The sequence below is a fragment of the Rhinopithecus bieti genome, unplaced genomic scaffold (genome assembly GCF_001698545.2).
Source record: "Rhinopithecus bieti isolate Rb0 unplaced genomic scaffold, ASM169854v2 scaffold_18644, whole genome shotgun sequence".
NCBI classification, from domain to species: Eukaryota; Metazoa; Chordata; class Mammalia; order Primates; family Cercopithecidae; genus Rhinopithecus; species Rhinopithecus bieti.
The window spans coordinates 1,550,350-1,578,022 of record NW_016809656.1 but is presented as its reverse complement, the minus strand read 5'-3'; the positions used below and the strand labels follow the sequence as shown (position 1 = coordinate 1,578,022).

General features: G+C 35.7%; 1 long non-coding RNA gene and 1 pseudogene across 1 annotated transcript in view; one reads left to right on the top strand and one right to left on the bottom strand.

The window, feature by feature from the left end:
• The first annotated feature begins 1,183 nt into the window (after window positions 1-1,183).
• On the top strand, window positions 1,184-2,010 carry LOC108540753 (histone-binding protein RBBP4 pseudogene; annotated as a pseudogene).
• Window positions 2,011-24,674: 22,664 nt separating this feature from the next.
• The window catches only part of LOC108540760 (uncharacterized), a 64,270-nt gene continuing 61,271 nt past the window's right edge, over window positions 24,675-27,673 (bottom strand). Inside the window, exon 5 of the long non-coding RNA XR_001888755.1 lies at window positions 24,675-24,809. This is a non-coding gene — a long non-coding RNA (uncharacterized LOC108540760). The remainder of the gene's footprint in view (window positions 24,810-27,673) is intronic.

Sequence of the window (27,673 nt, the reverse complement as noted above, 5' to 3'; positions counted from 1 at the left end):
GTGTGATAAAATAATTATAAAAATATTATCTAAAAGTAAGAAACAAAACAAAACTACCAGCTAACATGGATTCTATTCAACAGGATATTTACTAGAAGTCCTATGTAGCCCAGTAAAAGTAGAAAAAGGAATAAATCATACAGGAATAGCAAAGGAATTATTTTAAATGTTTTCATAATTTTCTACAATTATTGTCAGTACAGAAAATTCAATAGAATCTAAAGATAAAATAAAGCCAAATAAGCAAAATTAAAATACATAAAATGATATAAAAATCAATACTTTAATATTTAGCAAGACTGTTTTCAAAATAAAATTTTAAAACCGAACGCACAGAAACAGCAGCTCAAGTGACATATAGGAATAAGTCAAATTAAATATATTCAAGATCTTTATAGATAAAATAATTTTGAAAAAATAACTAATGCATTTAAAAAATACGTAATAAATAAATGGAATGATAAACCAGATTAATATACAGGAAGAGTCAATATCAAAAAGATAACAATACATTTTGTGATGAGTTTCAAAAACCTGATAAATACAAATTAGCACAGTAAAGAAATGTAAATGGCACAGAGTCCTCTCCTTTATTCACATATTTACTTATTGTGTTAATTATTTTCCTTTCTGGAGAAATGGCATAACCTTTTGAAATGTCTAGGTTAAGGTTTGTATGACAAGAATTCTTTAAGTGTAGAGGATCTCTGAAATTATTCAGAAGTTTTTAAAGCATGTTTGATAATAATTGCTTAAAGATAAATGTGTAGTTTTATTTAAGTTGGATTCTGGCAAGGAATGCTCTGTTCCAAAGCTTAATATTCACTTAGATAAATGTAGTGAAATTAGTAAAAATGTAGGGCATTATAAGCTGGCACATTTTCCATCATAAAAAGTAACCAAACATAGATATTGAATAAAGGAAATTTAGTATGGTAATCTCTTTATTACTTATTAGCCTATTTAATGTAAAGCATTTTTATTTTTAATTTAACTTATAAAGAAATCTAGTGTGATTCCTAGGACTCTACTTACAATGATGTAAATTTTCTGCTTTAAAGCCTTATTAACTAGTTGGATATTTTAAGCTTCTATTTCTCTTGTTACTAGCACCAATTAAGAGTTGTGAATATAATTTATACATCCTTATTAGCATTTGTATATAATCCACAGCCTGCCCGTCCCACAATTCTCAACCCCAGGATTTCCCTGGCTCACCTGCCTGCTATGGCCAACAAGGAAGCAGCCTTTGACAACACAGTAGAAGAACATGTGATCAAGGAGGAGTACAAAATATGGAAAAATAACATCTCTTTTCCTTATGATTTGGTGATGACACAGGCTCTGGAGTGGCTTGGCCTAACTGCACAGTGGCTTCCAGATGTAACTAGACCAGAAGGGAAAGATTTCAGCATTCATCGACTTGTCCTGGGTACACACACATCAGTTGAACAAAATCACCTTGTGCAGCTTCCTAATGATGATGCTCGGCTTGACCCATCACACTATGACAGCGAGGAAGGAGAATGTGGAGGTTGAGATTCAGTTAGTGGAAAAATTGAAATAGAAATCAACACTAAGCTGAAGAAGTAAACAGGGCCTGATATATTCCCCTTGTATCATCACAACAAAGACTCCATCCAGTGATGTTCTTGTCTTTGACTACACAAAACATCCTTGGAAACCAGACCCTCTGAAGATTGCATCCCAGACTTCATCTCTGTGGACATCAGAAGGAAGGTTGTGGGCTTTTAAGGAACCCAAGTCTCAGTGGGCACTTACTTATTGCTTCAGATGACCACACCATCTGCCTATGGGACATCAGTGCTGTTTCAAAGGAAGAAAAAGTGTTGGATGTAAAGACCATCTTTACAGGACATACAGCAGTATTTGGAGATAGAGATGCTTCCAGTCATCTTTATCATAGTAATATTCCATTTAGATCTTTACCATGGTAAAGATGCTTCCAGGCATCTGTTCCATGAGTCTCTGTTTGGAAGTATTGTTTGAATGAGTATCCCTCTATAATAGATGCAACTAGTCATGCTGTTAGCCCAAACAGTGGGTGTTTTCTAAATATTAATGGGTGGACTTGATTCANTGAACTAATTTACACCCCCACCAACAGTGTAAAAATGTTCCTATTTCTCCACATCCTCTCCAGCATCTGTTGTTTCCTGACTTCTTAATGATCGCCATTCTAACTGGTGTGAGATGGTATCTCATTGTGGTTTTGATTTGCATTTCTCTAATGCAAAAATCTAAGTGATGATAAGCATTTTTTCATATGTCTGTTGGCTGCATAAATGTCTTCTTTTGAGAAGTGTCTGTTCATGTACTTTGCCCATTTTTTGATGGAGTTGTTTTTTTCTTGTAAATTTGTTTAAGTTCTTTGTAGATTCTGGATATTAGCCCTTTGTCAGATAGATTGCAAAAATTTTCTCCCATTCTCTATGTTACCTGTTCACTCTGATGATACATTCTTTTGCTGTGCAGAAGCTCTTTAGTTTAATTAGATCCCATTTGTCAATTTTTGCTTTTGTTGCTATTGCTTTTGGTGTTTTAGACATGATGTCTTTGCCCATGCCTATGTCCTGAATGGTATTTCCCAAGTTTTCTTCTAGGATTTTTATGATCCTAGGTCTTATGTTTAAGTCTTTGATCTATCTTGAGTTGATTTTTGTATAAGGTGTAAGGAAGGGGTTCAGTTTCAGTTTTCTGCATATGGCTAGCCAGTTTTCCCAACAACATTTGTTAAATAGGGAATCTTTTCCCCATTGTTTATGTCAGGTTTGTCAAAGATCAGATGGTTGTAGAAGTGTGGAGTCATTTCTGAGGCCTCTGTTCTAATCCATTGTTCTATATAACTGTTTTGGTACCAGTACAACGCTGTTTTGGTTACTGTAGCCTTGTAGTATAGTTTGAAGTCAGGTAGCATGATGCCTCCAGCTTTGTTCTTCTTGCCTAGGATTGTCTTGGCCATGCGAGCTCTTTTTGGTTACATATGTAGTTTAAAGTAGTTTTTTCCAGTTCTGTGAAGAAAGTCAGTGGTAGTTTAATTGGGGTAGCACTGAATCTATAAATTACTTTGTGCAGTATGGTCATTTTCACAATATTGGTTTTCCTATCCATGAGCATGGAATGTTTTCGATTTATTTGTGTCCTATTTCCTTGAGCAATGGTTTGTAGTTCTCCTTGAAGACGTCCTTTATATCGTTTGTAAGTTCTATTCCTAGGTATATTATTCTCTTAGTAGCAATTGTGAATGAGAGTTCACTCATGATTTGGCTCTCTGTTTGTCTGTTACTCGTGTATAGGAATGCTTGTGATTTTGCGCATTGATTTTGTATCCTGAGACTTTGCTGAAATTACTTATCAGCTTAAGGAGATTTTGGGCTGAAACGATGGGGTTTTGTAATATACAATCACGTCATCTGCAAACAGAGACAATTTGACTTCCTCTCTTCCTATTCCTTTATTTCTTTCTCTTGCCTTATTGCCCTGCTCAAAACTTCCAATACTATGTTGAATAGGAGTGGTGAGAGAGGGCATCCTTGTCTTCTGTCAGTTTTCAAAGGGAATGGTTCCAGTTTTGACCATTTAGTATGATACTGGCTGTGGGTTTGTCATAAATAGCTCTTGTTCCTTTGAGATACGTTCCATTGATGCCCAGTTTATTGAGAGTTTTATCATGAAAGGGTGTTGAATTTTGTTGAAGGCCTTTTCTGCATCTAGTGAGATAATCATGTGGTTTTGTGATTGGTTCCGTTTATGTGATGGATCACGTTTATTGATTTGTGTATGTTGAATCAGCCTTGCATCCCAGGGATGAAGCCAACTTGATTGTGGTGGGTAAGCTTTTGGTGTGCTGCTGGATTNCTAATGCAAAAATCTAAGTGATGATAAGCATTTTTTCATATGTCTGTTGGCTGCATAAATGTCTTCTTTTGAGAAGTGTCTGTTCATGTACTTTGCCCATTTTTTGATGGAGTTGTTTTTTTCTTGTAAATTTGTTTAAGTTCTTTGTAGATTCTGGATATTAGCCCTTTGTCAGATAGATTGCAAAAATTTTCTCCCATTCTCTATGTTACCTGTTCACTCTGATGATACATTCTTTTGCTGTGCAGAAGCTCTTTAGTTTAATTAGATCCCATTTGTCAATTTTGCTTTTGTTGCTATTGCTTTTGGTGTTTTAGACATGATGTCTTTGCCCATGCCTATGTCCTGAATGGTATTTCCCAAGTTTTCTTCTAGGATTTTATGATCCTAGGTCTTATGTTTAAGTCTTTGATCTATCTTGAGTTGATTTTGTATAAGGTGTAAGGAAGGGGTTCAGTTTCAGTTTTCTGCATATGGCTAGCCAGTTTTCCCAACAACATTTGTTAAATAGGGAATCTTTTCCCCATTGTTTATGTCAGGTTTGTCAAAGATCAGATGGTTGTAGAAGTGTGGAGTCATTTCTGAGGCCTCTGTTCTAATCCATTGTTCTATATAACTGTTTTGGTACCAGTACAACGCTGTTTTGGTTACTGTAGCCTTGTAGTATAGTTTGAAGTCAGGTAGCATGATGCCTCCAGCTTTGTTCTTCTTGCCTAGGATTGTCTTGGCCATGCGAGCTCTTTTGGTTACATATGTAGTTTAAAGTAGTTTTTTCCAGTTCTGTGAAGAAAGTCAGTGGTAGTTTAATGGGGGTAGCACTGAATCTATAAATTACTTTGTGCAGTATGGTCATTTTCACAATATTGGTTTTTCCTATCCATGAGCATGGAATGTTTTTCGATTTATTTGTGTCCTATTTCCTTGAGCAATGGTTTGTAGTTCTCCTTGAAGACGTCCTTTATATCGTTTGTAAGTTCTATTCCTAGGTATATTATTCTCTTAGTAGCAATTGTGAATGAGAGTTCACTCATGATTTGGCTCTCTGTTTGTCTGTTACTCGTGTATAGGAATGCTTGTGATTTTTGCGCATTGATTTTGTATCCTGAGACTTTGCTGAAATTACTTATCAGCTTAAGGAGATTTTGGGCTGAAACGATGGGGTTTTGTAATATACAATCACGTCATCTGCAAACAGAGACAATTTGACTTCCTCTCTTCCTATTCCTTTATTTCTTTCTCTTGCCTTATTGCCCTGCTCAAAACTTCCAATACTATGTTGAATAGGAGTGGTGAGAGAGGGCATCCTTGTCTTCTGTCAGTTTTCAAAGGGAATGGTTCCAGTTTTTGACCATTTAGTATGATACTGGCTGTGGGTTTGTCATAAATAGCTCTTGTTCCTTTGAGATACGTTCCATTGATGCCCAGTTTATTGAGAGTTTTTATCATGAAAGGGTGTTGAATTTTGTTGAAGGCCTTTTCTGCATCTAGTGAGATAATCATGTGGTTTTTGTGATTGGTTCCGTTTATGTGATGGATCACGTTTATTGATTTGTGTATGTTGAATCAGCCTTGCATCCCAGGGATGAAGCCAACTTGATTGTGGTGGGTAAGCTTTTTGGTGTGCTGCTGGATTCGGTTTGCCAGTATTGTATTGAGGATTTTTGCATCGATGTTCATCAAAGATATTGGCCTGAAATTTTTTTTGTTGTCTTTTCCCAGTTTTGGCATCAGGATAATGCTAGCCTCATAAAATGAGTTAGGGAGGATTCCCTCTTTTTCTATTCTTTGGAATAGTTTCAGAAGGAATGGTACCAGCTCCTTTTTGTACTTCTTGTAGAATTCAGCTGTGAATCTGTCTGCTCCTGGACTTTTTTTGGTTGGTAGGCCATTAATTACTGCCTCAATTTCAGAACTTGTTATTGATTTATTCAGGGATTTGACTTCTTCCTGATTTAGACTTGGGAGTGTGTATATGTCCAAGAATTTATCCATTGCTTCTAGATTTTCTAGTTTATATGCATAGAGGTGTTTATAGTATTCCCTGATGGTAGTTTGTATTTCTGTGGGATTAGTGGTGATATCCCTTATATCATTTGTTATTGAGTCTATTTGATTCTTCTCTCATTTATTCTTTATTATTCTGGCTAACGGTCTATGTAGTTTGCTGATCTTTTCAAAAAACCAGCTCCTGGATTCATTGCTTTTTTTTTTTGAAGGGTTTTTCATGTCTCTATCTCCTTCAGTTCGGCTCTGATCTTAGTTATTTATTGTCTTCTGCTAGCTTTTGAATTTGTTTGCTGTTGCTTCTGTAGTTCTTTTAATTTTGATGGTAGGGTGTCAATTTTAAATCTTTCCAGCTTTCCTTTGTGACCATTTAGTGCTACAAATTTCCCTCTACACTCTCCTTTAAATGTGTCCCAGAGATTCTGGTACATTGTGTCTTCATTCTCATTGGTTTCAAATAACATCTTTATTTCTGCCTTCATTTCGTTATTTACCCAGTAGACACTCAGGAACATGTTATTCACTTTCCATGTATTTGTGTGGTTTTGAGTGAGTTTCTTAATTCTGAGTTCTAGTTTGATTGCACTGTGGTCTGAGAGACTGTTTGTTATGATTTTTGTTCTTTTGCATTTGCTAAGGAGAGTCTTACTTCCATTTATGTGGTCAATTTTATAATAAATGCAATGAGGTGCTGAGAAAAATGTATATTCTGTTGATTTGGGGTGGATAGTTCTGTAGATGTCTACTAGGTCCTTTTGGTCCAGAGCTGAGTTCAAATCCTGAATATCCTTGTTAATTTTCTGTCTTGTTGACCTAATATTGACAGTGGGGTGTTAAAGTATCCCATTATTATTGTGTGGGAGTCTACGTCTCTTTGTAGGTCTCTGAGAACTTGCTTTATGAATCTGGGTGCTCCTGTATTCGGTGGATGTATATTTAGGATAGTTAGCTCTTCTTGCTGCATTGATCCCTTTATCATTATGTAATGCCCTTTTAAATCCCTTTTGATCCTTGTTGGTTTAAAGTCTGTTTTATCATAGATTAGGATTGCAACTCCTGCCTTTTTTTTTTTTTTTTTTTTTTTTTTTTTTTTTTGTTTTTTTTTTGCTTTCGATTTGCTTGGCAAATATTTCTCCATTCCTTTATTTTAAGCCTATGTGTGCTTTGCTCATGAGATGGTTCTCATGAATACAGCACACTGATGGGTCTTGACTCTATCCAATTTTCCAGTCTGTGTCTTTTAATTGAGCCATTTAGCCCATTTACAGTTAAGGTTAATATTGTTATGTGTGAATTTGATTGTGTCATTATGATCCTAGCTGTTTGTTTTGCCCTTTAATTGACACAGTATGTTGATAGTGTCGATGTTCTTTACATTTTGGTATGTTTTTGCAGAGGCTGGCACCGGTTGTTGCTTTTCATGTTTTGTGTTTCCTTCAGTATCTGAACAGATCAGTATCTGTTCCTTCAGGAGCTCTTGTAAGGCAGGCCTGGTGGTGACCAAAATCTCTCAGCATTAGCTTGTCTGTAAAGGATCTTCTTTTTCCTTCCTTATTTTTCCTTATGAAACTGGATATAAAATTCTGGGTTGAAAATTCCTTTCTTTAAGACTGTTGAATATTGGCCCCCACTCTCTTCCGGCTTGTAGGATTTCTGTTGAGAGATCCTCTGTTAGTCTGATGGGCTTCCCTTTGTGGGTGACCCGACCTTTCTCTCTGGTTACCCTTAACATTTTTTCCTTCATTTTGACCTTGGTGAATCTGATGATTATGTGTCTTCTAGTTGTTCTTCTTGAGGAGTAACTCTGTGGTGTTCTCTGTATTTCCTGAATTTGAATTTGGCCTGCCTTGCTAGGTTGGGGAAGTTCTCCTGGATAATATCCTGAAGAGCATTTTCCAATTTGGTTCCATTCTCCTCGTTACTTTCAGGTACGCTAATCAAACATAGATTTGGTCTTTTCACATAGTCCCATATTTCTTGGAAGCTTTGTTCATTCCTTTTTATTATTTTTTCTCTAATCTTGTCTTCCCTCTTTATTCCATTAAGTTGATCTTCAATCACTGATATCCTTTTTTCCGCTTGATCGATTCATCTATTGAAATTTGTGTATGCTTCATGAAGTTCTTGTGCTGTGGTTTTCAGCGTCATCGGGCCATTTATGTTCTTCTGTACACTGGTTATTCTAGTTAGCAACTTGTTTAAACTTTTTTCAAGGTTCTTAGCTTTCTTCCATTGGGTTAGAACATGCTCCTTTAGCTCAGAGGAGTTTGTTATGACCCACCTTCTGAAGCCTATTTCTGTAAGTTCATCAAACTCATTCTCTGTCCAGTTTTGTTCTCTTGCTGCTGAGGAGCTGTGATACTTTGCAGGAGAAGAAGCTTTCTGGTTTTTGGAATTTTCAGCCTTTTTGTGCTGGTTTCTCCCCATCTTTGTGAATTTATCTGCCTTTGGTCTTTGATGTTGGTGACCTTCAGATGGAGTCTTTGAGTGGACCTGCTATTCCTTTCTGATTGTTCATTTTCCTCCTGACAGTCAGGGCCTTCTGCTACCTGTCTGCTAGAGTTTGTGGAGGTCCACTCCAGATGCTGTTTGCCTGGGTATCACCAGCAGAGGCTGCAGAACAGCAAAGATTGTTGCCTGTTCTGTCCTCTGGAAGTTTTGTCCCAGAGGGGCACCTGCCAGATGCCAGCCAGAGCTCTCCTGTATGAGGTGTCTGTCAGCCCCTACTGGGAGGTGTCTCCCAGTCAAGGTAGATGGGGGTCAGGGACCCATTTGAGGAGGCAGTCTGACCCTTAGCAGAGCTCGAATTCTGTGCTGGGAGGTCTGCTGTTCCCTTCAGAGCCATCAGGCAGGGACATTTTAGTCTGCTGAAGCTGTGCCCACAGCCGTGCCTTTCCCCAGATGCTCTGTCCCAGGGAGATGGCGGTTTTATCTATAAGTCCCTGACTGGGGTTGATGCGTTTTTTTCAGAGATGCCCTGCCTAGAGAGGAGAAATCTGGCAGTCTGGCCACAGCAGCCTTGCTGAGCTGCAGTGGGCTCCACCCAGTTTGAACTTCTCAGCAACTTTGTTTACATTGTGAGCATAAAACCACCTACTCAATCCTCAGCAATGGCGGATGCCTCTCCCTCCACCAAGCTAGAGAGTCCCAGGTCAATCTCAGACTTCTGCTTGCAGCAGGAATTTCAGGCCAGTGGATCTTAGTTTTCTGGGCTCTGTGGGTCTGGGACCCGCTGAGCCAGACCACTTAGCTCCCTGGCTTCAGCACCGCTTTCTAGGGGAGTGAACGGTTTTGTCTCACTGGCGTTCCAGGCACCACTGTGGTATGGAAAAAAAGAACCCCTGCAGCTAGTTCAATGTCTGCCCAAATGGTCGCGCAGTTTTGTGCTTGAAACCCAGGGCCCTGGTGAGGTAGGCACCAGCGGAAATCTCCTCGTTTGTGGGTGGTGAAGACCGTGGGACAAGCGCAGTATCTGTGCCAGAGTTCCTCAGGCTCAGTCCCTCACAGTTTCCCTTGGGTAGGGGAGAAAATTCCCCGACCCCTTGCACTTCCCTGGTGAGGCAATGCCCCACCCTGCTTCAGCTCAGCCTCTGTGGGCTGCACCCACTGTCCAACCAGTCCCAGTGAGATGAACTGGATACCTCAGTACCTTAGTTGGAAATGCAGAAATCACCCGCCTTCTGCATCAATCTCGCTGGGAGCTGCAAACGGGAGCTCCTATCCATCCATCAAGCCAACAATCTCCCAAAACTTAAATTTCAAATTAAATGTCAAAATGCTTACCTGAGTCATAACATTTAGTTATAATAATATCTACACAGATGACTCTTTCAATACTCAGGCACATTTCCAAGAACATTTAATACTCATAAAAACCGTATGAGGTAAATATTATTAATAACACATTACAGCAATATCACTTGAAAGCACTGTCTCTATTCTGAGTTTTCAATTACTCTCCTTCACTTCATTAAATCAGTTCCAAGAGATCTTCCTGTCCTGCCATGACGTGATGTTGACAAATGTGTATCTCTAACTAGACCCTTAACTCTCAAATGTAATGACTATGTACAAGTGATTTTCTAACACCCTTATGGACATCTCAAGTTCACCACGACTAAAATTCTCACACCCTTCTGTTCTTCATGTGACATCATGTCTCAATAAATGGGAAACTTACACATTCAGTTTCTCAGGAAAAAAAAATCCAGAGGTCATTTTTGTCCCATTTCTCCCTCTCAGTCTTTACTCAAGGCATCAGCTCATCCTTTTGGTATCACCTTCCAAATATATACAGATTACAACCAGTTCTTACCACCTCCAACACCACCATCCTACTGTACATAAGGCCACCATAAAGTCATCCCCGGTGGCACATTTTCAGGAATGCTACGTAAGCAATTATTTGCCATATAAACAGCTTCAAACTGAGACTCCAGGCAGAGCAAAACGTGGTCACCCTAGATCAAACTACCATCAAATTCTAGCCATGGGCTTCTAAATGATAATCTATGCTGCCCCTGCATTTAGTTAGCAACTAACACTCACAGTGATCACATCTCTGTAAAAACTTCATACAATCCAATGGTTCCCCATGTTCATCAGATTTTAATCCAAACTTCCCATAATTACCTAAAGATCCAAGTGAAGTTACCTTCCCCACCCCCATGACCTCTTTGGCCTCACCTTCTTTGCTTGTTTTATATGATTGTAGCCATTCTTTCACCTAGCTAATGATAAAACATGCCAGGTCATTGTACTTACTGCTCTGACTGCCTGAAATGCTTTCTCCAGGTAGTCCCTGACTTCCTCCATCACTGTTGTACATTTTCTGCACAAATATTACCTTAATGCAACTACTTAAAATAGCAACGCAACACTCACTATTCCTGTTCTCTGATTTATATTCTCCTTAGCACTTAAAACTATGTGGCATACTATATTATACTTACACATTTGTTGTCTGTAATACCCATCACTATGTAAATTCCATGCATGAGCATTTATAAAAATAATAGATTTATAAATTCTTGAAGATTGTCTAGCAAATATTAGAGATTCAATAAATATTTGTTAAACAATTGAATAGATAAACGAGACTCAGTGAAAATTTGATTCAAGAAAAATGGTAAATATTTCTTCAAATAGTTTCATATTCAATATGTTTGGTATTCATGAAGTTAAATGCATCTCTTATAAATGCACAGATTCTAGCAGGTAATTTCTTCTCAAGGAACTATAAGTGCAAAACATTAAAATTGGTATTTTAATTTCATTTAGAAAAGTCATTATCATAGTATAGACAAACCTCCATCCAGAATGATTATGAATAATTTTAGTAGATACTATTTTCAAGGAGGTAGAACATAATTCTTCACTTCTTAAATGTAAGCTGTGCATAGTAACTTCTTTTCAAAGAGTACCAAAAGGAAAAGGGGAAAAAGGTGAGGTTTGCAGTAGAGAAACTTGACTCACATTACCTCAACCAGGTGATCAAGATTAACATCAACAGTAATAGACAATTTTAGAGGAATGTAACCTTAAGATACTTACTTCTGAACTGATACAAAAGTGATGATTAAGTCTAAAAATTCTTCTGTATTCCACAGTGTTACATACCTAATCAATGTAAAACTTACAAAAGAAAAAAATCAAATAAATATCAAATTATGCTTTCAGCAAGCAAGAGGAATAAATAAGAATCAAACTTTAATATGTATGTGAAGGTCATTTAATATTTCCAGCTCTCAATAAGCGCACCACATAGTTGAATACAAATTAGAGATAAACAGGGCAATTGCTTACTAAAAAGAACTTCAAATTATAAGAAGGACATATTTGAAATTAGAGAGCACATATATTTATTAGGGGGCAGAGAGAGGGAGAAATAGGGAGAAAAAATTCTTGTAAAATATATAACCCTGGAAGCTATATAACCCTGTAAAAAAATAAATACTGTAAGAGTGAAATAACAGAACTACATAATAAAATTATATAAAATTACTTCACAACGGGAACACAGTGTTTCCAATAGCTATGATTGTTACTGCAATTCTAATTTAGGGTGATTTATTTAAAAGTTCACAGCATTTTCAAAGATATGACAAATTACAGAAGGGTTATCATTCTTTACATCTCTCTTCCAGTGCATACTTAAATTTTTAGTAGTCCATACCAGAAAACAGATAAAATGCAAAGGTGCTTTCTATGGTTCTATCTACATTAGGCAAAGGTTACTATTATACTCAAAGAAAAGTCATCACTTCTTTTCATAAGGAATTTGAATAAACGAGCCCTGAAGAATAGTTTCTGAGTGAACTTTATTAAAGATTAGTTTTCTAGTGATTCTTCCTTATTACCGGATCTCTCTAGTGTTTGCTCTTCTGACAGCTTTCCCTGTCTGAAATTTTGAAGAAAAAACTAATATATTCTCAGTTCAAAATATCATAACTTTCTAACTCTCTCCCGTGGTTAAAACATATTATTCACTTAAGGTCAGCATTATGAACATAATCAAAAATACGAGATCTGGGGAGGATGATGTGAACCAAATACAAAAATACATCAAAGCAAAATACGCATGTTCATCTCCTAGTAAAGTCAGTTTTTATGACAAGATTACCTCCAGAAATACCAGTATATTTTTCTTCCTTTAGGAAACCACTGCTGTTTCCATTATTTGTGGACATCCTATCATTTAATAAAAGCAATCACTAGGTATTTTTGCCTGGGAACAAATCTAATTTCAATGAATCAGTGTTTTTGCCATTAGCTTCAATAAAGTGTATATTTATGTTTAAACAAGAATCATTCCAACAATAAGTTTACTGTGATTCTCTTATAACTCTCCAGTATTTTATAGTCACAAAAGTGTAAGCATAATTTAAACACACATTTTGCTAGTTATTATTGATAGATTTTCAATTAGTATGGAGCATAAGACAATCTCACTGTATAATTATTAATTCAATAAAGTTTAAACTGTATTTCATGTATATTTGCTCTAATTCAAATTGTAGCATTCCAGGATAGCAGGGTAAAAATGAGGCTAAATCACGGTAATTATGTTTTCATCTTTACTAATTTAAATTGACATTTAGTATGACTAATTTAAAAAGCAAAACATCAATAATAGAAACATTACAAATAAAAGAAATAAGCAAGATGCAAATTATTCCACTCGAAGACAAAATGTATTGCACTCTGCATACCAACCTTGCTATTACTTTTAAACTCAAAATAATGTTCTGTGGCAAAGAAATTTACTTAAAATTGGCCAAATTACATCTATTCCATCAATGATAGATTCAAACCAACATCTCTCCAAATTAGCATAACTTAGAGAAGTTTGCCGGAATCCTCTTCAGAAATCTCCTGGGGTATTGAATTCTGGAGATAATAAAAGTATTTAACAAACAGCATAATTACTGACCCCCCCGCCAAAAAAAAAATCAAGACAAGCCACAGAGCTAGAACAGGGTCTTAGACGTTGCTGAAATTAACTATTTAATTGCTGAATAAAAGGGAGGCCCTCTCACAGAGGGACAACATGGCTTGGCTGTTAGTACTGAAATACTTCAATATTTTAACAATTACTGCAATGTTTAATGTTTTGTCAACATGATTGGATTGAAGGATGCAAAGTATTGTTCCTGGGTGTGTCTGTGAGGGTGTTGCCTAAGGAGATGAACATTTGAGTCAGTGGACTGGGAGAGGCAGGCCCACCATCAGTCTGGGTGGGCACCATCTAATCACTTGCCAGCACAGCTAGAATAAAGCAGGCAGAAGTTGGAACGACTAGAGTCACTGAATCTTCCAGCCTCCATCTTTCTCCCATAGTGGATGTTTCTTGCGCTTAAACATCAGACTCTAAATTCTTCAGATTTTGGACTCGTGGACTTACACCAGTGATTTTCCAGGGGCTCTCAGGCCTTCAGTCATAGACTGAAGGCTGCACTGTCGTCTTCTCTACTTTTGAGGTCTGGGGACTTGGACTGGCTTTCTTGCTCCTCAGCTTGCAGACGGCCTATTGTGGGACTTCACCTTGTGATCATGTGGGTCAATACTCCTTAATAAACTCCCCTTCATTTATACATCTATCCTGTTAGTTCTGTCCCTGTAGAGAACCCTGACTAATACAATTACTAAGGCTGAACAAGCGCATACAACCTGAACGTAAGTTCTGTCTCTAACACACCCTTGCTTTAAGGATGTGACTTCTCCAAACCTGAATCTATCAAATGGTTCCCCTCCCAGGGGTCGCTACAGATGCTAAAGAACATGGGTATTGACAGTTGAAACCTCCCAAGTTGTATCTCTCTCATATTCATGGAGTCTCTGGACAAGGGCTTTTTGAACTGCCCATTTTTAATTTCCTTCAGGACAGTGGTTTGTAGAGATTCTTCTTAAATTACTATATCTTGTATGTAACTGTATTTAATTCTCCAAAGTTTACATACTTCAATTAAGTATTGAGCTTATTTTATCCACTATTACAGGAATTTGTGCCCTGTGTTTTGAATGTGTTCATACCACTGTGTGGATCCTCTGGAATGTTGATGATTTACCTGGACTTTGTACACTTTAGGGCTTCTTTTCTACCCCTATTCCCTTCCAAGAGTTTATTGATGTCCTTCTTTCCTTCTGTCAGGAAATACAGTTAAAGTGGTAAGAGGATAAAACCAAACTTCCTGACCATTGCATACTATATTATGGTGGTAATCTAATGAATTTGAATACTCTTAAGGAAGTACTGGAGGTATAAAAAATAAATAAATAAAATGCAGCTGACTTACTCTGATAGACAGAGATAAAAGGCATTGGTCAAATAAATCTCCCAATGTAACTGAGACTCTCATTCTACTATAATGATCACTTCAAAGGATCATTAATGGAGGAATGGTACTTTTGGAGAGATATGATATGAAATGACAAAAATCATTTCAAAGACATAGCAATCGGAGAAACCACCTTTTGTAGACTTCTAGAACTCACTGCCTATCCTCAAGATACCGTTAAGATCCTTCAGAGTGCCTTGTGAGAAAAACCGGCTTTTGTAAGAGTATTTTGTGTTTACCAGGACATAATTCTCACATCTTCATGATTAGCAAAATATATTTTATCATATCCTGTTAAATGTAGTATTTTTCTGGAATTAGAGAACCTCTAGTGACTTCCAATATAATCTTTCCTCCCATGTTGATCTAACCTTTAAATTTATGGCCCTTATCCATAACATTCTTTACTCCTCCAACTGTGAAGCCACAGTCAGTGTAGTCCAAATTTGATTTCTATTCTACTTCATGTCCCTGTGTAAAATCACCACTAAATACTCCTGACTTGATGTACTGTGGTGATGTTACTGAAAGCTACAAAGGTCAATTATAATTTGGCTCCTATTTTCTAATAGTCCCTGAAACATTGCTTGCTCACCCAATCTCAACACTTTGAAGCTAGATACAGGTTTTAAGACAGTGCACATGGGCCTCTCTTTTATTCCCTCAGTTTTTATTAACTTTTCCTAATTAGAGCTTATATGGCTCATTATTCCATGTTTTAACAACCAAAACCATTGGTCCGTTTTACTAAAAACTTCTGTTTTCTTTTTTTTATGAGTTGTATTCCCTGCTAATAATTTAATAATTCAGCTTTTTGTCTCTCCTTTATAACCCTACATGTTATTATTCCTTCCTAATCCTAAAAAGGTCTTCCTAGTCTCTGCTTTTGCAAGACTTGTCATTTCATTTACCTATTCTATGTAACAACTTATTTCATTCCTTCATAAATGAATGGCATAAAACAACAACCACTTTATTACGTTTCATAATATGTGGAGTCCAGGAATTTAAGCATACAGTGACTGGATTGTTCCACATATTTACATGGTATTGACTAGTTAGTTACCTGGTGTATTCAGATGAGCTGGTGTTTGATGGGGATGGTTGGAACACTGGTCTCAAGTGGGCCTGCATCCATCCACATGTAGTCTCAGACTCCTTCCAAGTTGTCTCTCCATGTGGGCAGCAGGACTTCTTAGGTGGTGGTTCAGAACTTCAAGAGGAAGTGTTAAGAAGACACAGGAGGTGTGGAAGCTGTCCATCTCTCATGACTTGGGACCAGACACTGACAGATCATCACCTCCAGCACGTTCAAAGCAGTGTCAAAGCCTGCCAGCTTAAAAGAAAGGAAACATTCATCCAACCTCTTCACTGGAGTAGTATATCAAGAAAAAGTGTAGCCATCTATAATCTACCACACAGGTATTGTTTCTGAATGAATACCTACTCAGTCATTACTCAGGTGATATGCAGTGTTTGTAAAATCAGGCCAAAATTGGAGCATGAGGAAGCAAGATCGCCAGACCCAGTACTTTCATAAGTGATGCCTAGTTCTTTCATAAGTTTTTCACCACCATCCCCACACCCCTAAGTAAAATATTACTGGATTTTTAAGGGCAATATTAATGGTTCATATTTGGTATATCTAAGTCAAGGAGATTCCAGGAAAATCATGTTGACACACGACAAAATGTAATTGATTTTATAGCAGCAATTTGTTAGAGTGTCTTAAAGAGTGTATCTCCTATGAGGGGTACTTTCTCAATCCCATTTTCCATATTTTGTAGACCACATAGAAAGAGACTTGCAGAATCGATATGGCTTTTTCTAGAGGTCATTCCATAACTTATCAATGATATCAACAATCTGGCCCACAAATTCAAGACATGCTTTTTTATTACTAGGTCTCCCAAAAATAGCCACCAATTGAGGAAGAGTAAGTCACTATCCTTGAAGACCCAAACGAGGGGTATACTCCTCCCACTTTGAAGATGTAAGTAAATATCACTCCCACAGGGGAAAAAGAAAACAAATTTCTTCCTTCCCTGAGCTTTCCAATATTTTGTCTTCCTTTCCCCCAAAACATCTGCCTGAACGGCTCCCACCTGCATCTATCTGAAGGGAGCAGAAGAAAAAGTTGTTCACCTATTATGATCATTGACTGTTCTTTCAGCATCTCTATTCCTTGAAAATTAGACTGTTGTTCATTTCCTTCTGTAAACTTTCTAAAATGAGATAGGCAAAATCCAGAAAACTTTGCCACATGTCTTTATCTTCCTATCCTTTACCTTTACTTTCTTTTCATTCCTACAATTTGTTCCCCAACAGCTCATCTGGGCAATTATAGTTCATCCATGGAACTTCCATATTCTTTGGCACAGCTCTTGTGCCAAGGAATATTTCAGTGGTTTATCACAATACAGATTTGTTTATCACTTAAAGTATCTTTCCCAGTCTGTCACTCAGTGATCCAAGCTAAAAGAAACTCCACAAATTTACAGCTCTAGAATTTGAAATGGGTAGATTATTTGGTTGCTGCAATGGAGGAAAGGTACTCTTGGAGATATTACACTTTGTGTGGGCCAGATGTGATATTTTTGACTTCCACTACAGTCCATAGTCTACAATGAGTTCATGGCCCTGATTCCTGATTACAGAAGGGTGAGAGAAAGTGTAGCTTCTCTGAGTCAAGAAGAAAAGGAAAACCGGATACAGTTGAGCATTCACAATACCAACCACGAGTTATGTGACAAAAAATTTATTCTTTTAATCTTGACAGCAAATTTGGAGATAAAGTCAAAGTTTGTGGCTTTATATGAATATAAGGGTTCATATAGCTTCCTTGGCTATAAATTTAGGCCCTGGGAAATGGGGACAAAAATGAAAAATTCTGTTATTGATTCAATGATTGTGCACCCACTGAAAATGTATACATTGAAACCAAATCCCCCATGTGATGGAAAGGCCTTTGAAGGTAGGGCCTTTGGAAGGTAATTAAGTCACGACGGTAGAGCCCTCATTATTAGAATTAGCACTCTTATAAAAAGGACCCCAAAGAACTTCTTTCCCCTTTCTGCAATGCGAGGACTCAAAAACAAGAGAGCCGTCTATGAATCAAGAAGCAAACCCTCACTCAAACTCCAAATCTGCATACCTTAATGTTGAACTTCCCAGCCTCCAGAACCATGAGAAATAAACTTCTGTTACGTGTGAGCTACACATTTCATGGTAACTTGTAATAGCATCCCAATTGGACTAAGACAAATGGATTATTTTGAGCAATATAAAACAAATAACTTCTATCTGTATCATATTTCATTTAGGGAATTTTTTTAATCAAAGCATCAGAAATGTATTAAATAATTATAAAAAATAACTAGATGTCATTGTTTTAAAACATCTTTATCATAATACCATAGTGACTTCCCTATTTTATTTAGAGCATTGCTTAAATAAAACCTCCTTAGAAGCTAAACCTTTTGTGATATATCTTTCCAAAGTTATATTTGTATTGCACTTCTTTCTCCATTCCTTATGCCTTCACACTATGTTGTGTAATGTGATCATATTATATATTGATGATACTTTCCAAAGAAACAGTACATTATACATGTGTGCTATACCTACTTACTGTTTGTCTTTTTACCCAGAATGTAAGTTCACCGAGGGAAGACACTTCTCTTTCATTCTAATCAACTAGAACAATATCTGACAAATAGGCAACCAGTATATATTTTTTCGAATGAAAACAACTTCAGAAGAATCAATCTACTACAAAATAGCTTTCATGCCAGCCTTTCATTAAAACTGTATTCTCAATGATATACCACAAGCTCCTTTATAAATCAGGAGATAACCAATCATCAAAAGAAGAGAGACTTCCTCTTGGTCCTACGCCTACTTCTTGTCTTTGCAAAAAAAATACCACTTTCTTCTTTAAATTTCTTACCTCTTTGATTCTGTGATGTAATTTCTCTCCCTTTAAATTATTTTTACTTTCTTCTTGAGAATTTTTAATGTCTTCTCTTCCTCTTATTGGTAAATCATAAATGATCAGCTAAATTCTCTTCCATTAATAATCTCTTCAATAATTATGCTTCATTTAATTTCTTTGGCTTACATTACTCTAAGACCCAAGATTGATGGGTCTAAACTGATGATAATTCCAAAACTACTTATTAGACTTATGGACTTAAAGGCCTTTCATTTAAACTCAATATATCCAATTTACAATTTGGGGACTTCCAGATCAAATGGCAGACTGAGCAGACATGAGAAATAGTACTAGGAGCACACATATTGAACACACATACTACATATTTACATGCTTCATACACACATATTCCAGTACTATAAATCTTATAAATTAGTAGGTAGAAGATTTTTAATAATACCTAGTTGAGTTTGAAAGCAAAAAAAAAAAAAAAAAAAAAAAAAAAAAAAAAGGTTCTACCCATCTCAGGAATGAATGAAGATATTCCTTACCCAATGCAACTGGAAGCTGAAGCTGTATAGCTCAAAGGTATACCAGGATAGGAAATATGCTTCAGAGTCTTCTGTATTGTTTAATGTAGTGAAAACATGGTTCTCCATGTAAACCCAAGAACTTGGGTAATCCTATTATATCTCTAAAGAGATTTTTTTTAAAAGACAGCATACATCAAATAATTGAATATCATTACAGGAAACAAAATGTGTCAGATAAAATGTATAGGTTGAATAAAGGACATCATTTAAGAGGGAAGTACAAATAGTTACTAACCATGAGGAAAGCAACACCGGAATATGAACAACAGATGAGAAGAAACTCTGGAAGCTAGACATACAACCCATAGATTTCTCAGCGGAAAAGAACAGAAGGGGTAAATGGAAGTAAATGTTTTAAAAAATGATAACAGAGTTTTCCAGAATTAAAAAATGCATGGTTCTCAAACAGAAAAAGCACTAACATTCAAAATCGGATAAAATAACCTAAAATTTACTTTAGTAGTTGAGTGTGGTAACAAAAAAAATAATTTTTTCATTAATAGGAAGAAATACATTTTCAAATTTAATGTTATTAGTGGTCAAAATTCTACATAGTATTATTAAATACTATATGCAACTAATAATTAGATTTGTTTAGCCTATCTAATGGTTTAGCTCTCCACTTCTGGTGTCTACAATGGATTCACATCTCCACTCCATCATTTACCAATTGTGTAACTGTGAGATTACCATTTAAACTTTCACAGCCTCAGTTATATCAACTGTAAAATGGGGATATTCATAACATCTGCCTAATAAGGATACTATACAGATAAAATTATAAGATATACGATTAAATTATATAATATCTATAGTAGAGTATCATGGATAAGATAGATTCATAAGAGATATTAACAACTCATATTAAGATGAGATACTGAATTTTATCTATAAGAAATAAAGTATATTTTTCACCAGCCAATAACTTACAAATTATGTATAAAATATAGTATTTATAGCTGTTTTAAATTAGCTTTTTAATAATCAGGGTGGCTAGGTAATGCATCATCCAATAATAAGTATATAAAGTACTCAACTTGGGACTTTTGAGAGCAAAGGGAGGCTTTATTAATGATTATACCAGTTCAATCTTAACATAATCCTGCACTTTCCAAAGTAAAGCAAGTTGTGTGATCATTCAATCCATAATGTAATTGGTTTTCACTCATGAATTTTGCACAGCTAAATTGAATCATGTAATTACATTGAAATTGGTACCTCTGAAACAGATGAGCATACCCCACAGGTACCATATATGAATCTTCCACTAAATTGAAGTCAGTAAAGAGATAAAAATGTATATTCTTCTTGCACCCAAAATATATAGTGCTATGTCTGCATATTTCCAGTCTTGCTAAAATTATAGGATTATTTAACATAATGAAAATACTTTTCACAAATGCATAGTGTATTGTTTACCATTTAAGAACCATCCCTATATCTCAGACTTGTTCATTGTTTAGTGTTAATTTGGAAGAAATATTAGATGCAGCAGAGGGTGAATTGAAAACTTCTTGAAAAAAAGTTACTATCTAATCGAAATGGAACCACTCAAAATCTTTTTCAATAGAAGTAATCACTGAGAATGTGCCTTTTTTAATGATATCAAACTCCTCAAACTTGATGTTAAAAGGAAAACCGCTGATAATTTTATGTGATGGAGTTTTTAAACGAAATTTTGAGCCCCCAATAAATTAAGCGCTAACAGGATTCATTTCTCACCAATAAAAGGTATGGGCGAGCATTTAATTTTCCAGAGATTCTAAGTGAACACAAATTTAACAATGTATTTTGCTCCTTAAATAATACAAATAAAGATTTGTAAATCTTGGCAAATCAGTGAAAACAATTTAACTGGATTAGTTATACTAAAAATCAACTTTGGTTCTAGACACTGACTTTTACTATAATCAAGTTAATTAAATTGATATATTGTTGCTTTTTGCTTTCTTAATAATTAGCAAAGCACAGTGTTAGGGAATGCATTTTAAAAATTATTGTAATATTTGTAAGTGCTAAAGCAATCATACAATAATTGAATCATCTAATTTATTCAACAAATATGCAGTTATCATCTTCTAAAACTTAAAGAAATTGCAATATGATGCATGCCTTTCTTCTACATTGAATCAAATGAGTTTATAACAATATGTGATTAAGGGAATTACTTGTCCATAGAAGAGTGGGTCAGAATGAATTTATGACACTAAAATTTCAAGTGTATACATATGTATATAGAAGGACAATTGTTTTTCTCTATCAGAAAGTACTAATACTAAAATGTACTAAATGAATTAATCTGTCAGCATGTCAAGGACCAAAATTTATATATGTGAACTGATAGAATGAAGGGGGTATGGTAAATTAGGTCTCTTAGAAGAAAGGCTAATATTGTGTGTTAATCTAATATTAGAGAGGCTAATGTGCTATCAGTCCGAAAGTACCAGGTTTTGAGAATAAAATTTCTTCATGCCCATTTAGTGGCTAGTGAGTAGAACTTGACAGGGCAGAAGAGCCCCTTGTGAATACTTCAATCAATGCAAACTGTATATAACTTGAAATTAAAATCAACTGTTATTTTGCAAAACATATTACTTTCTGCATAACTAGTCAGCTGGCATTAACAGTTTTGGTTGTTCTTTATAACGAAATGTTCTTCCTTGCTATTCAATGTTAGAGGCATAACAAGAGGTTGCTCAGTCATTTACAGTTAGGATTCCATTTGAATACCCATACTTAATTAGGGAATTCAAAAATTAAGGAGGGAGATGGAAGAAAGAAAATGCTGGGAAGGACAATCTTAATGCAACAGGAACTGGGCACATGCTTATCAAATTCATTTTATATTCTTTCTGAACACAACTAGAGTGCATTTCACACGCTCCTTTGCAATTAAGTGTAGCTAAAGGCTAAGTTCTAGTCAAGAAAATATAAGTGGAAGTAATGGATACCACTTACACACAGTATTCCTTTGCATTTCCAGCAGCTTTATACAGGTGAGCAGAGTGACCTTGTATCCATGCATTGAAAATGGCATAACCACAAGATAGAAAATGACTGAGTTCTTGGGTCATGACTTACACCAAGTCAGAACACTCATTTTGGACTTCATAATAATAACAAATTAACTGCCACTATGATCTTCAAACCATTGTGTAGATTCAGGCTTGTTTAGTACTGCAGCAAGTGGTGCCCTAACTTATACTAAGGTTGTTTATAAAAGTTGAGTGCTTTATCCAGTTTTTCTTAGTCTTCCTCCTCTTTGAAAATAGGCTATTGGATCTGGTCATTAGGTAGTCATCCACGAAATGTAAGAAAGCAATTTTAGCAAAGTATTAAGGATGAATCACAAAAGCGTTGAGGAATTAAAGGTTGGCGTCAAGTGGTGGGGGAATTTCTTTCAAAGTGTTCTGCAGCCTAGAAACATAACTAAGATCTTAAGCAGACAGCAAAGCAAAAATAAAAACTTTATCTTTGCTTGGAAGATTCAAAGTGGCTTAAACGTCTATATAAATATAGACTATGGAGATAGAGAAACAGATAGATAAAGTAAATGTACATGGGAAAGAAGGACAGAACTGATGAAACAATGAGTCAGATAATGAACAAAGTGGTAGATTTCAGATAATTAGTAGCAGTATCAAACATGGAAAGGACACACAAGGAAGCAAATGCGAGTAGATATATATGCACATATGTACATACAAATACATATACTATATATATTCACACCTACATATAATGTAGGAATATGCTGTGAGTTATATTCTTGAAGATGCATTAAGACTAGACAATAAGGACTATAGAAGAAATAGAATAGGAAAATCTCAATATATTTGATGACCTAAACAATATCACGAAACATAATTTTGCAATGGACATTTCCAGGTTAAAAAAAGTAACTACTAAGTTATCAAGGTTTTGTTTTCTTTATAAAATACATTGTTGAGTATATAATTAGTCTTCTACCAAATCTTATATACATTATATCATCAGAGAAGAAAACAGCCATCAAAAATGGCAGATTATATAGCACAGAATTTATGTCAAATTTATCTCACTGTATTCTAACTCTAAAAATTCATAATATAAGTATGTATTGGAATGTATCTCTAAGATGACCAAAATAATTCCAATTTTTTATTCGGGAACACATTTTGAATGCATATATGAATCTGAGCAGCAGTATCTCAAAATGGAATGTTTTTCCCTAGAGAAATATGTTGGAAATATGCTTCTTCCAAATTTTTCTCTTTGATTATATAGAGTTCTTCTCTCCAAAATATTGGTTTTCTCTTTTCTAACCAATAGAGTGGTCTGCCTTTTCTCCCAAATTAATGGCACAGAGACATGAAAAAGAAAGGTGAAACATGAGAAATAGTATGTGGTATATTTATATCAGAAGGCAACCCAGGAAACGCCTTAGCAATTGTCCTAAACACACATTCCAAACAAAGCCTCACAGCCCACTACTAATTGCAATAAAAGTAGTTGCCCTCTATCCTAAACAGTGAAGAGACTATGGAAATATGACCTAAGTAGTTGAATAGGAATACCTTCTAGGCTGATAGCCAGACGGGAAAAAGTAAAGGATTCTTAATAGTTTTACACAGAACTCTGTGTGAATATGGCTGCCACATTATTCTGTTGAGCATAGACAGGACAGATGGGAAAACTTCTTTACAAAAATCTTACATCACTGAGACTATTTTCTGGTCCTTGTGCACATTTTATATATATAAACTATTATGTAAATTTAATATCGACAATCCTATATGTTATCATAAAACAGGCAAAGTTTATTATGAACAGTTGCTAGGTTTTAGAATAAGCAGACATAAATCCTGTTTTTTGGCACTTGATAATTATGTAACTTATCTTCAGTTTCTTTACTGATAAGTTGCAATATTCAAATAAATAAGATTTAAATGAAACATTTAATTTGGTAAAATATGTCAGTTGCAGATATTTTCAAAGGTTCCACATATTAGACAATTTACTGCAATTCCTTCACTTGAAGAATTAAGAAATTACTTATAAAATGGTGTAAGTGTCTTTATTTGAATGACAAGAACCTTTAAGAAGGTAAGAACTTCTTGTATTGTAACTTAATTTACTATTAATTCTAATTTATTCTCTTACATGAGCTAAGCAAATGGCTAGAAAATGCATGTGTCCGTGTATATCAAAACGTTTTCTTTTACCAAAGACCCCCTACTATTGTTATTTAATGATTTCCAGGCAGATTTTCAAAATGCATTCTAAAACTTCTAACACGTTTTGTATTTATTTTATCAAATATTAATTAATCTAACATTCATTAGAGTCAATAATGGGACTGTTTCTTCTTTCCATTTATCCAACTGAATGTCTAGTGTACTTAAACCAACATCTATTCCTAAAAGGGAAGAGAAACGTAACGGTGTTTATCTGGATACTTTAATCTCAGAAGAATTTGATCACAATATTCAATGCTGTATCCTGTTTCTGTTGTTGTTGTTTGGTTTTATTTTCTGCCTTTTCTAGTCTTCTTAGCAGTCAGTGTCCACATGTAGCATACCCCTGTGGATACAGCAATATCCAGTATTTAGACAACTCTGTTTAAGCAGGATGGTAAAGGCAGCCTTACACACACCAACCTTGTGGTTTACAATTTAAGTATGTAAGTACAATTTAAATTAAGTATTTAAGTACAAGTTAAGTACATTCGCTAGAACCAAGAGCTAGGAAGTTAGCTATGAGTCCAAAACACCTGGGTGGCTGCAAAAATCAACCTCTATGCCACACTGTGGATTCATCTCCAGCCATATCCACTATGTGTTTTGTTCAAAGTGAGCTCTAGCTCCTAGCTCGGTATCCCAACAGCAGCACCCCCAACTCTCTTTATCATATCATTCATCTTGTGAATTTTAATGTTATCCTGCTTCCCTACCCTATTGACTATCTGGCTATTCCACCCAGTAGTCCAATCACTTTCCAGATAGAAGGTTAATGTACCCACAACTGCTTGCCATTAGTCTTCCTCCCTAGGTGTTTCTGTGTTGTCTTTGAATCCCCCCTTCTGCCTCTGGACTTGTTTCTGACAAATAAGTCTATCTGAAATCACTTTCTCTCCATACATTGATTCAAGTGATGATCAACAGAGGATTTGCCTCTGCTCTTCTCTGCCTCATTTTAGGCTATCCATCCGAATTCTAGGGATAGCTCTTTGTATTCTGTGCCTTTAGATGCTCTACTTCATCTGTCATGCCTGTGCTTCTGCTGCTGGCTTTTAATCTCCTTATTTTCTAATGCTGCTAATGATCCACCATAGCTGTGCCACCTTCTTTTGCTTTAACGCCAAGAAAAATTCTATCTGATTTGCAATATGTATTTGCAGTTATCTTGATTTATGCTTACACTGCAATCGAGTCTTTACTTAACATTCTAAATTATGTTCCTGAAGAATGTATATCAGAATAAAATACATAGCCCTAAAAAGTATTGTAACCCAGTTTCCTACATTTATAAAAAGGGTAATACTGTCTTTAACGGGGCTAGATTCATGGGCATACAACCTGTGCAGTCACATGGGGCCCCATGCTGAGAAAGGTTCCATGCCTGCTTTATGCTCTCCTGTCATCATCTCGACATTCTTAATACTTTCATCTTTTATCTTGTGTTTTGAAGTGAATTGCAAGGACACAACAGAGCATGTGCATGAGTGGAGAAATTTGTTTACAATATATGTGTCCGCTGTTTCTTGCCACCCTATTCATGTATAGTATCCAAAGTCCCTATAGCACAAAATTCCAGTGGAACCAACGATGGATGGGAGTTTAGTGATATTCAAAGAGAGAGTGAGATATGCTTTTTTTTTTGTCTGCAGCTCAGTAAGCAGAGGTCTTAACAATCTAGAGTGGCCAAACTTTCCGTTAGAATGAGAAATTGCTTCAAATGTAGAAAAACAATGACATTATGAGAAGAATGAATAATAAAGGAAGCTTTTTCATATTTTTTCTTATTTCTGTTACTTCCCTGTGTTAGCCCACCGCTTATGCTGAAAACGAAGAAATAGAAGGAAATGAAAAGATAGGGCAATCCTACAGTTCTTTTGTCTTTCAGTCCTTCCTTATCAGTAAGCTAAAGATAGAGGTTTTTAGTAAAATGTGTGTGTATCAAGTGAAAACAAGCAAAAGCAAAAACAAAACAGGTCAGACTTTCCACTATTGTGTGGCACTTTCGCTGTCCTACTAAGAAAGAAATACATATGCACAAGCTGTGAAATATAAATTGTGAAATTTCAGTAATTCTTTGTGTGAGTTAAATGGTATAATATTTGCATTTGAAATTGGCATTGCCACTATAATGGTAAAATTCCTGCTAATAATGCGTGTAGATTTTTAATTTAGAAATTAAATAGGAAATTAAAATGCCAATACAGGTTGAGAGAGAGATGGTGGAAATACATGTAATGACACATTTTCCTGCTTTTAAAACAAGGGGCCCTGCACTTTCATTTTATACACTGACCCTCAAATTATGTAACCAGCCTTAATCTTTAGTAACGTATTTGAATGGGCTACTCAGACTGTCGCTGATTAACCTTCTTTTATTTTTAGTGGTCACAATGTATTGATTAAAGAGAAAGTTTACTTCGCTTCTTCTCTCGGGATGGCTATGGTTGACAAAAACATACATTTTGGCTCATTTTGGCTTCTGCCCTATCTTTCATGTTTATTTCTCCCTTGGTAAAGTACTATATAAAAACTTAGCAGTGTTTCTCCTTGATCAATGAGATGTCCCCCATTTCCAACAACAGCTTCTATATCAGACTCAGTACTCCAGGGGCTTAAGCACATAGATGCTTCCGTTCTGCTATTTTTCTTCATTTAGTATCTCATCCTCAGAGAGCACAAGAGGATAAATAGAGTGTTTACCCAGGTGTGGTTGTAGTGTTGTGCACACACAACATGCTGACTCTCTGTACCCTTCTGACACTCGGTAGGATAAAATTAAAAATATCCTAATATATATTTTTCTGCTGTTTCTCTCCAAAGTGCTTTATTGTTGTCTTTTCCTCTAGCTGCATGAAGAACCTCACAGATATCCCAATGTTTAGAGGACAAATTAGGATCTAGAATGGACTCCTTATCTGGTGGCCTCCATTTCGCCTTCCTGATCCTGATCCTGGGAAGGTCCACCACAGAGAATAAGTCAAGCCATTGAAATGTAATTTTTAAAATAAAATTAATTTGCCCTAATATTCACCAGTTTAATTTCAGCATTTGAAATGACAATAACTAGGTCTTTTGCAAAGTTTTTAAAAATATCTATCATGTGCTCTTTGTAGGTTATGTTTTACATTTATATTAAGGTAACGTTTATATTAAAGCAAAATTTATAACATCTGTCTAAAATCAGTTAACATGTACATTTATAATATG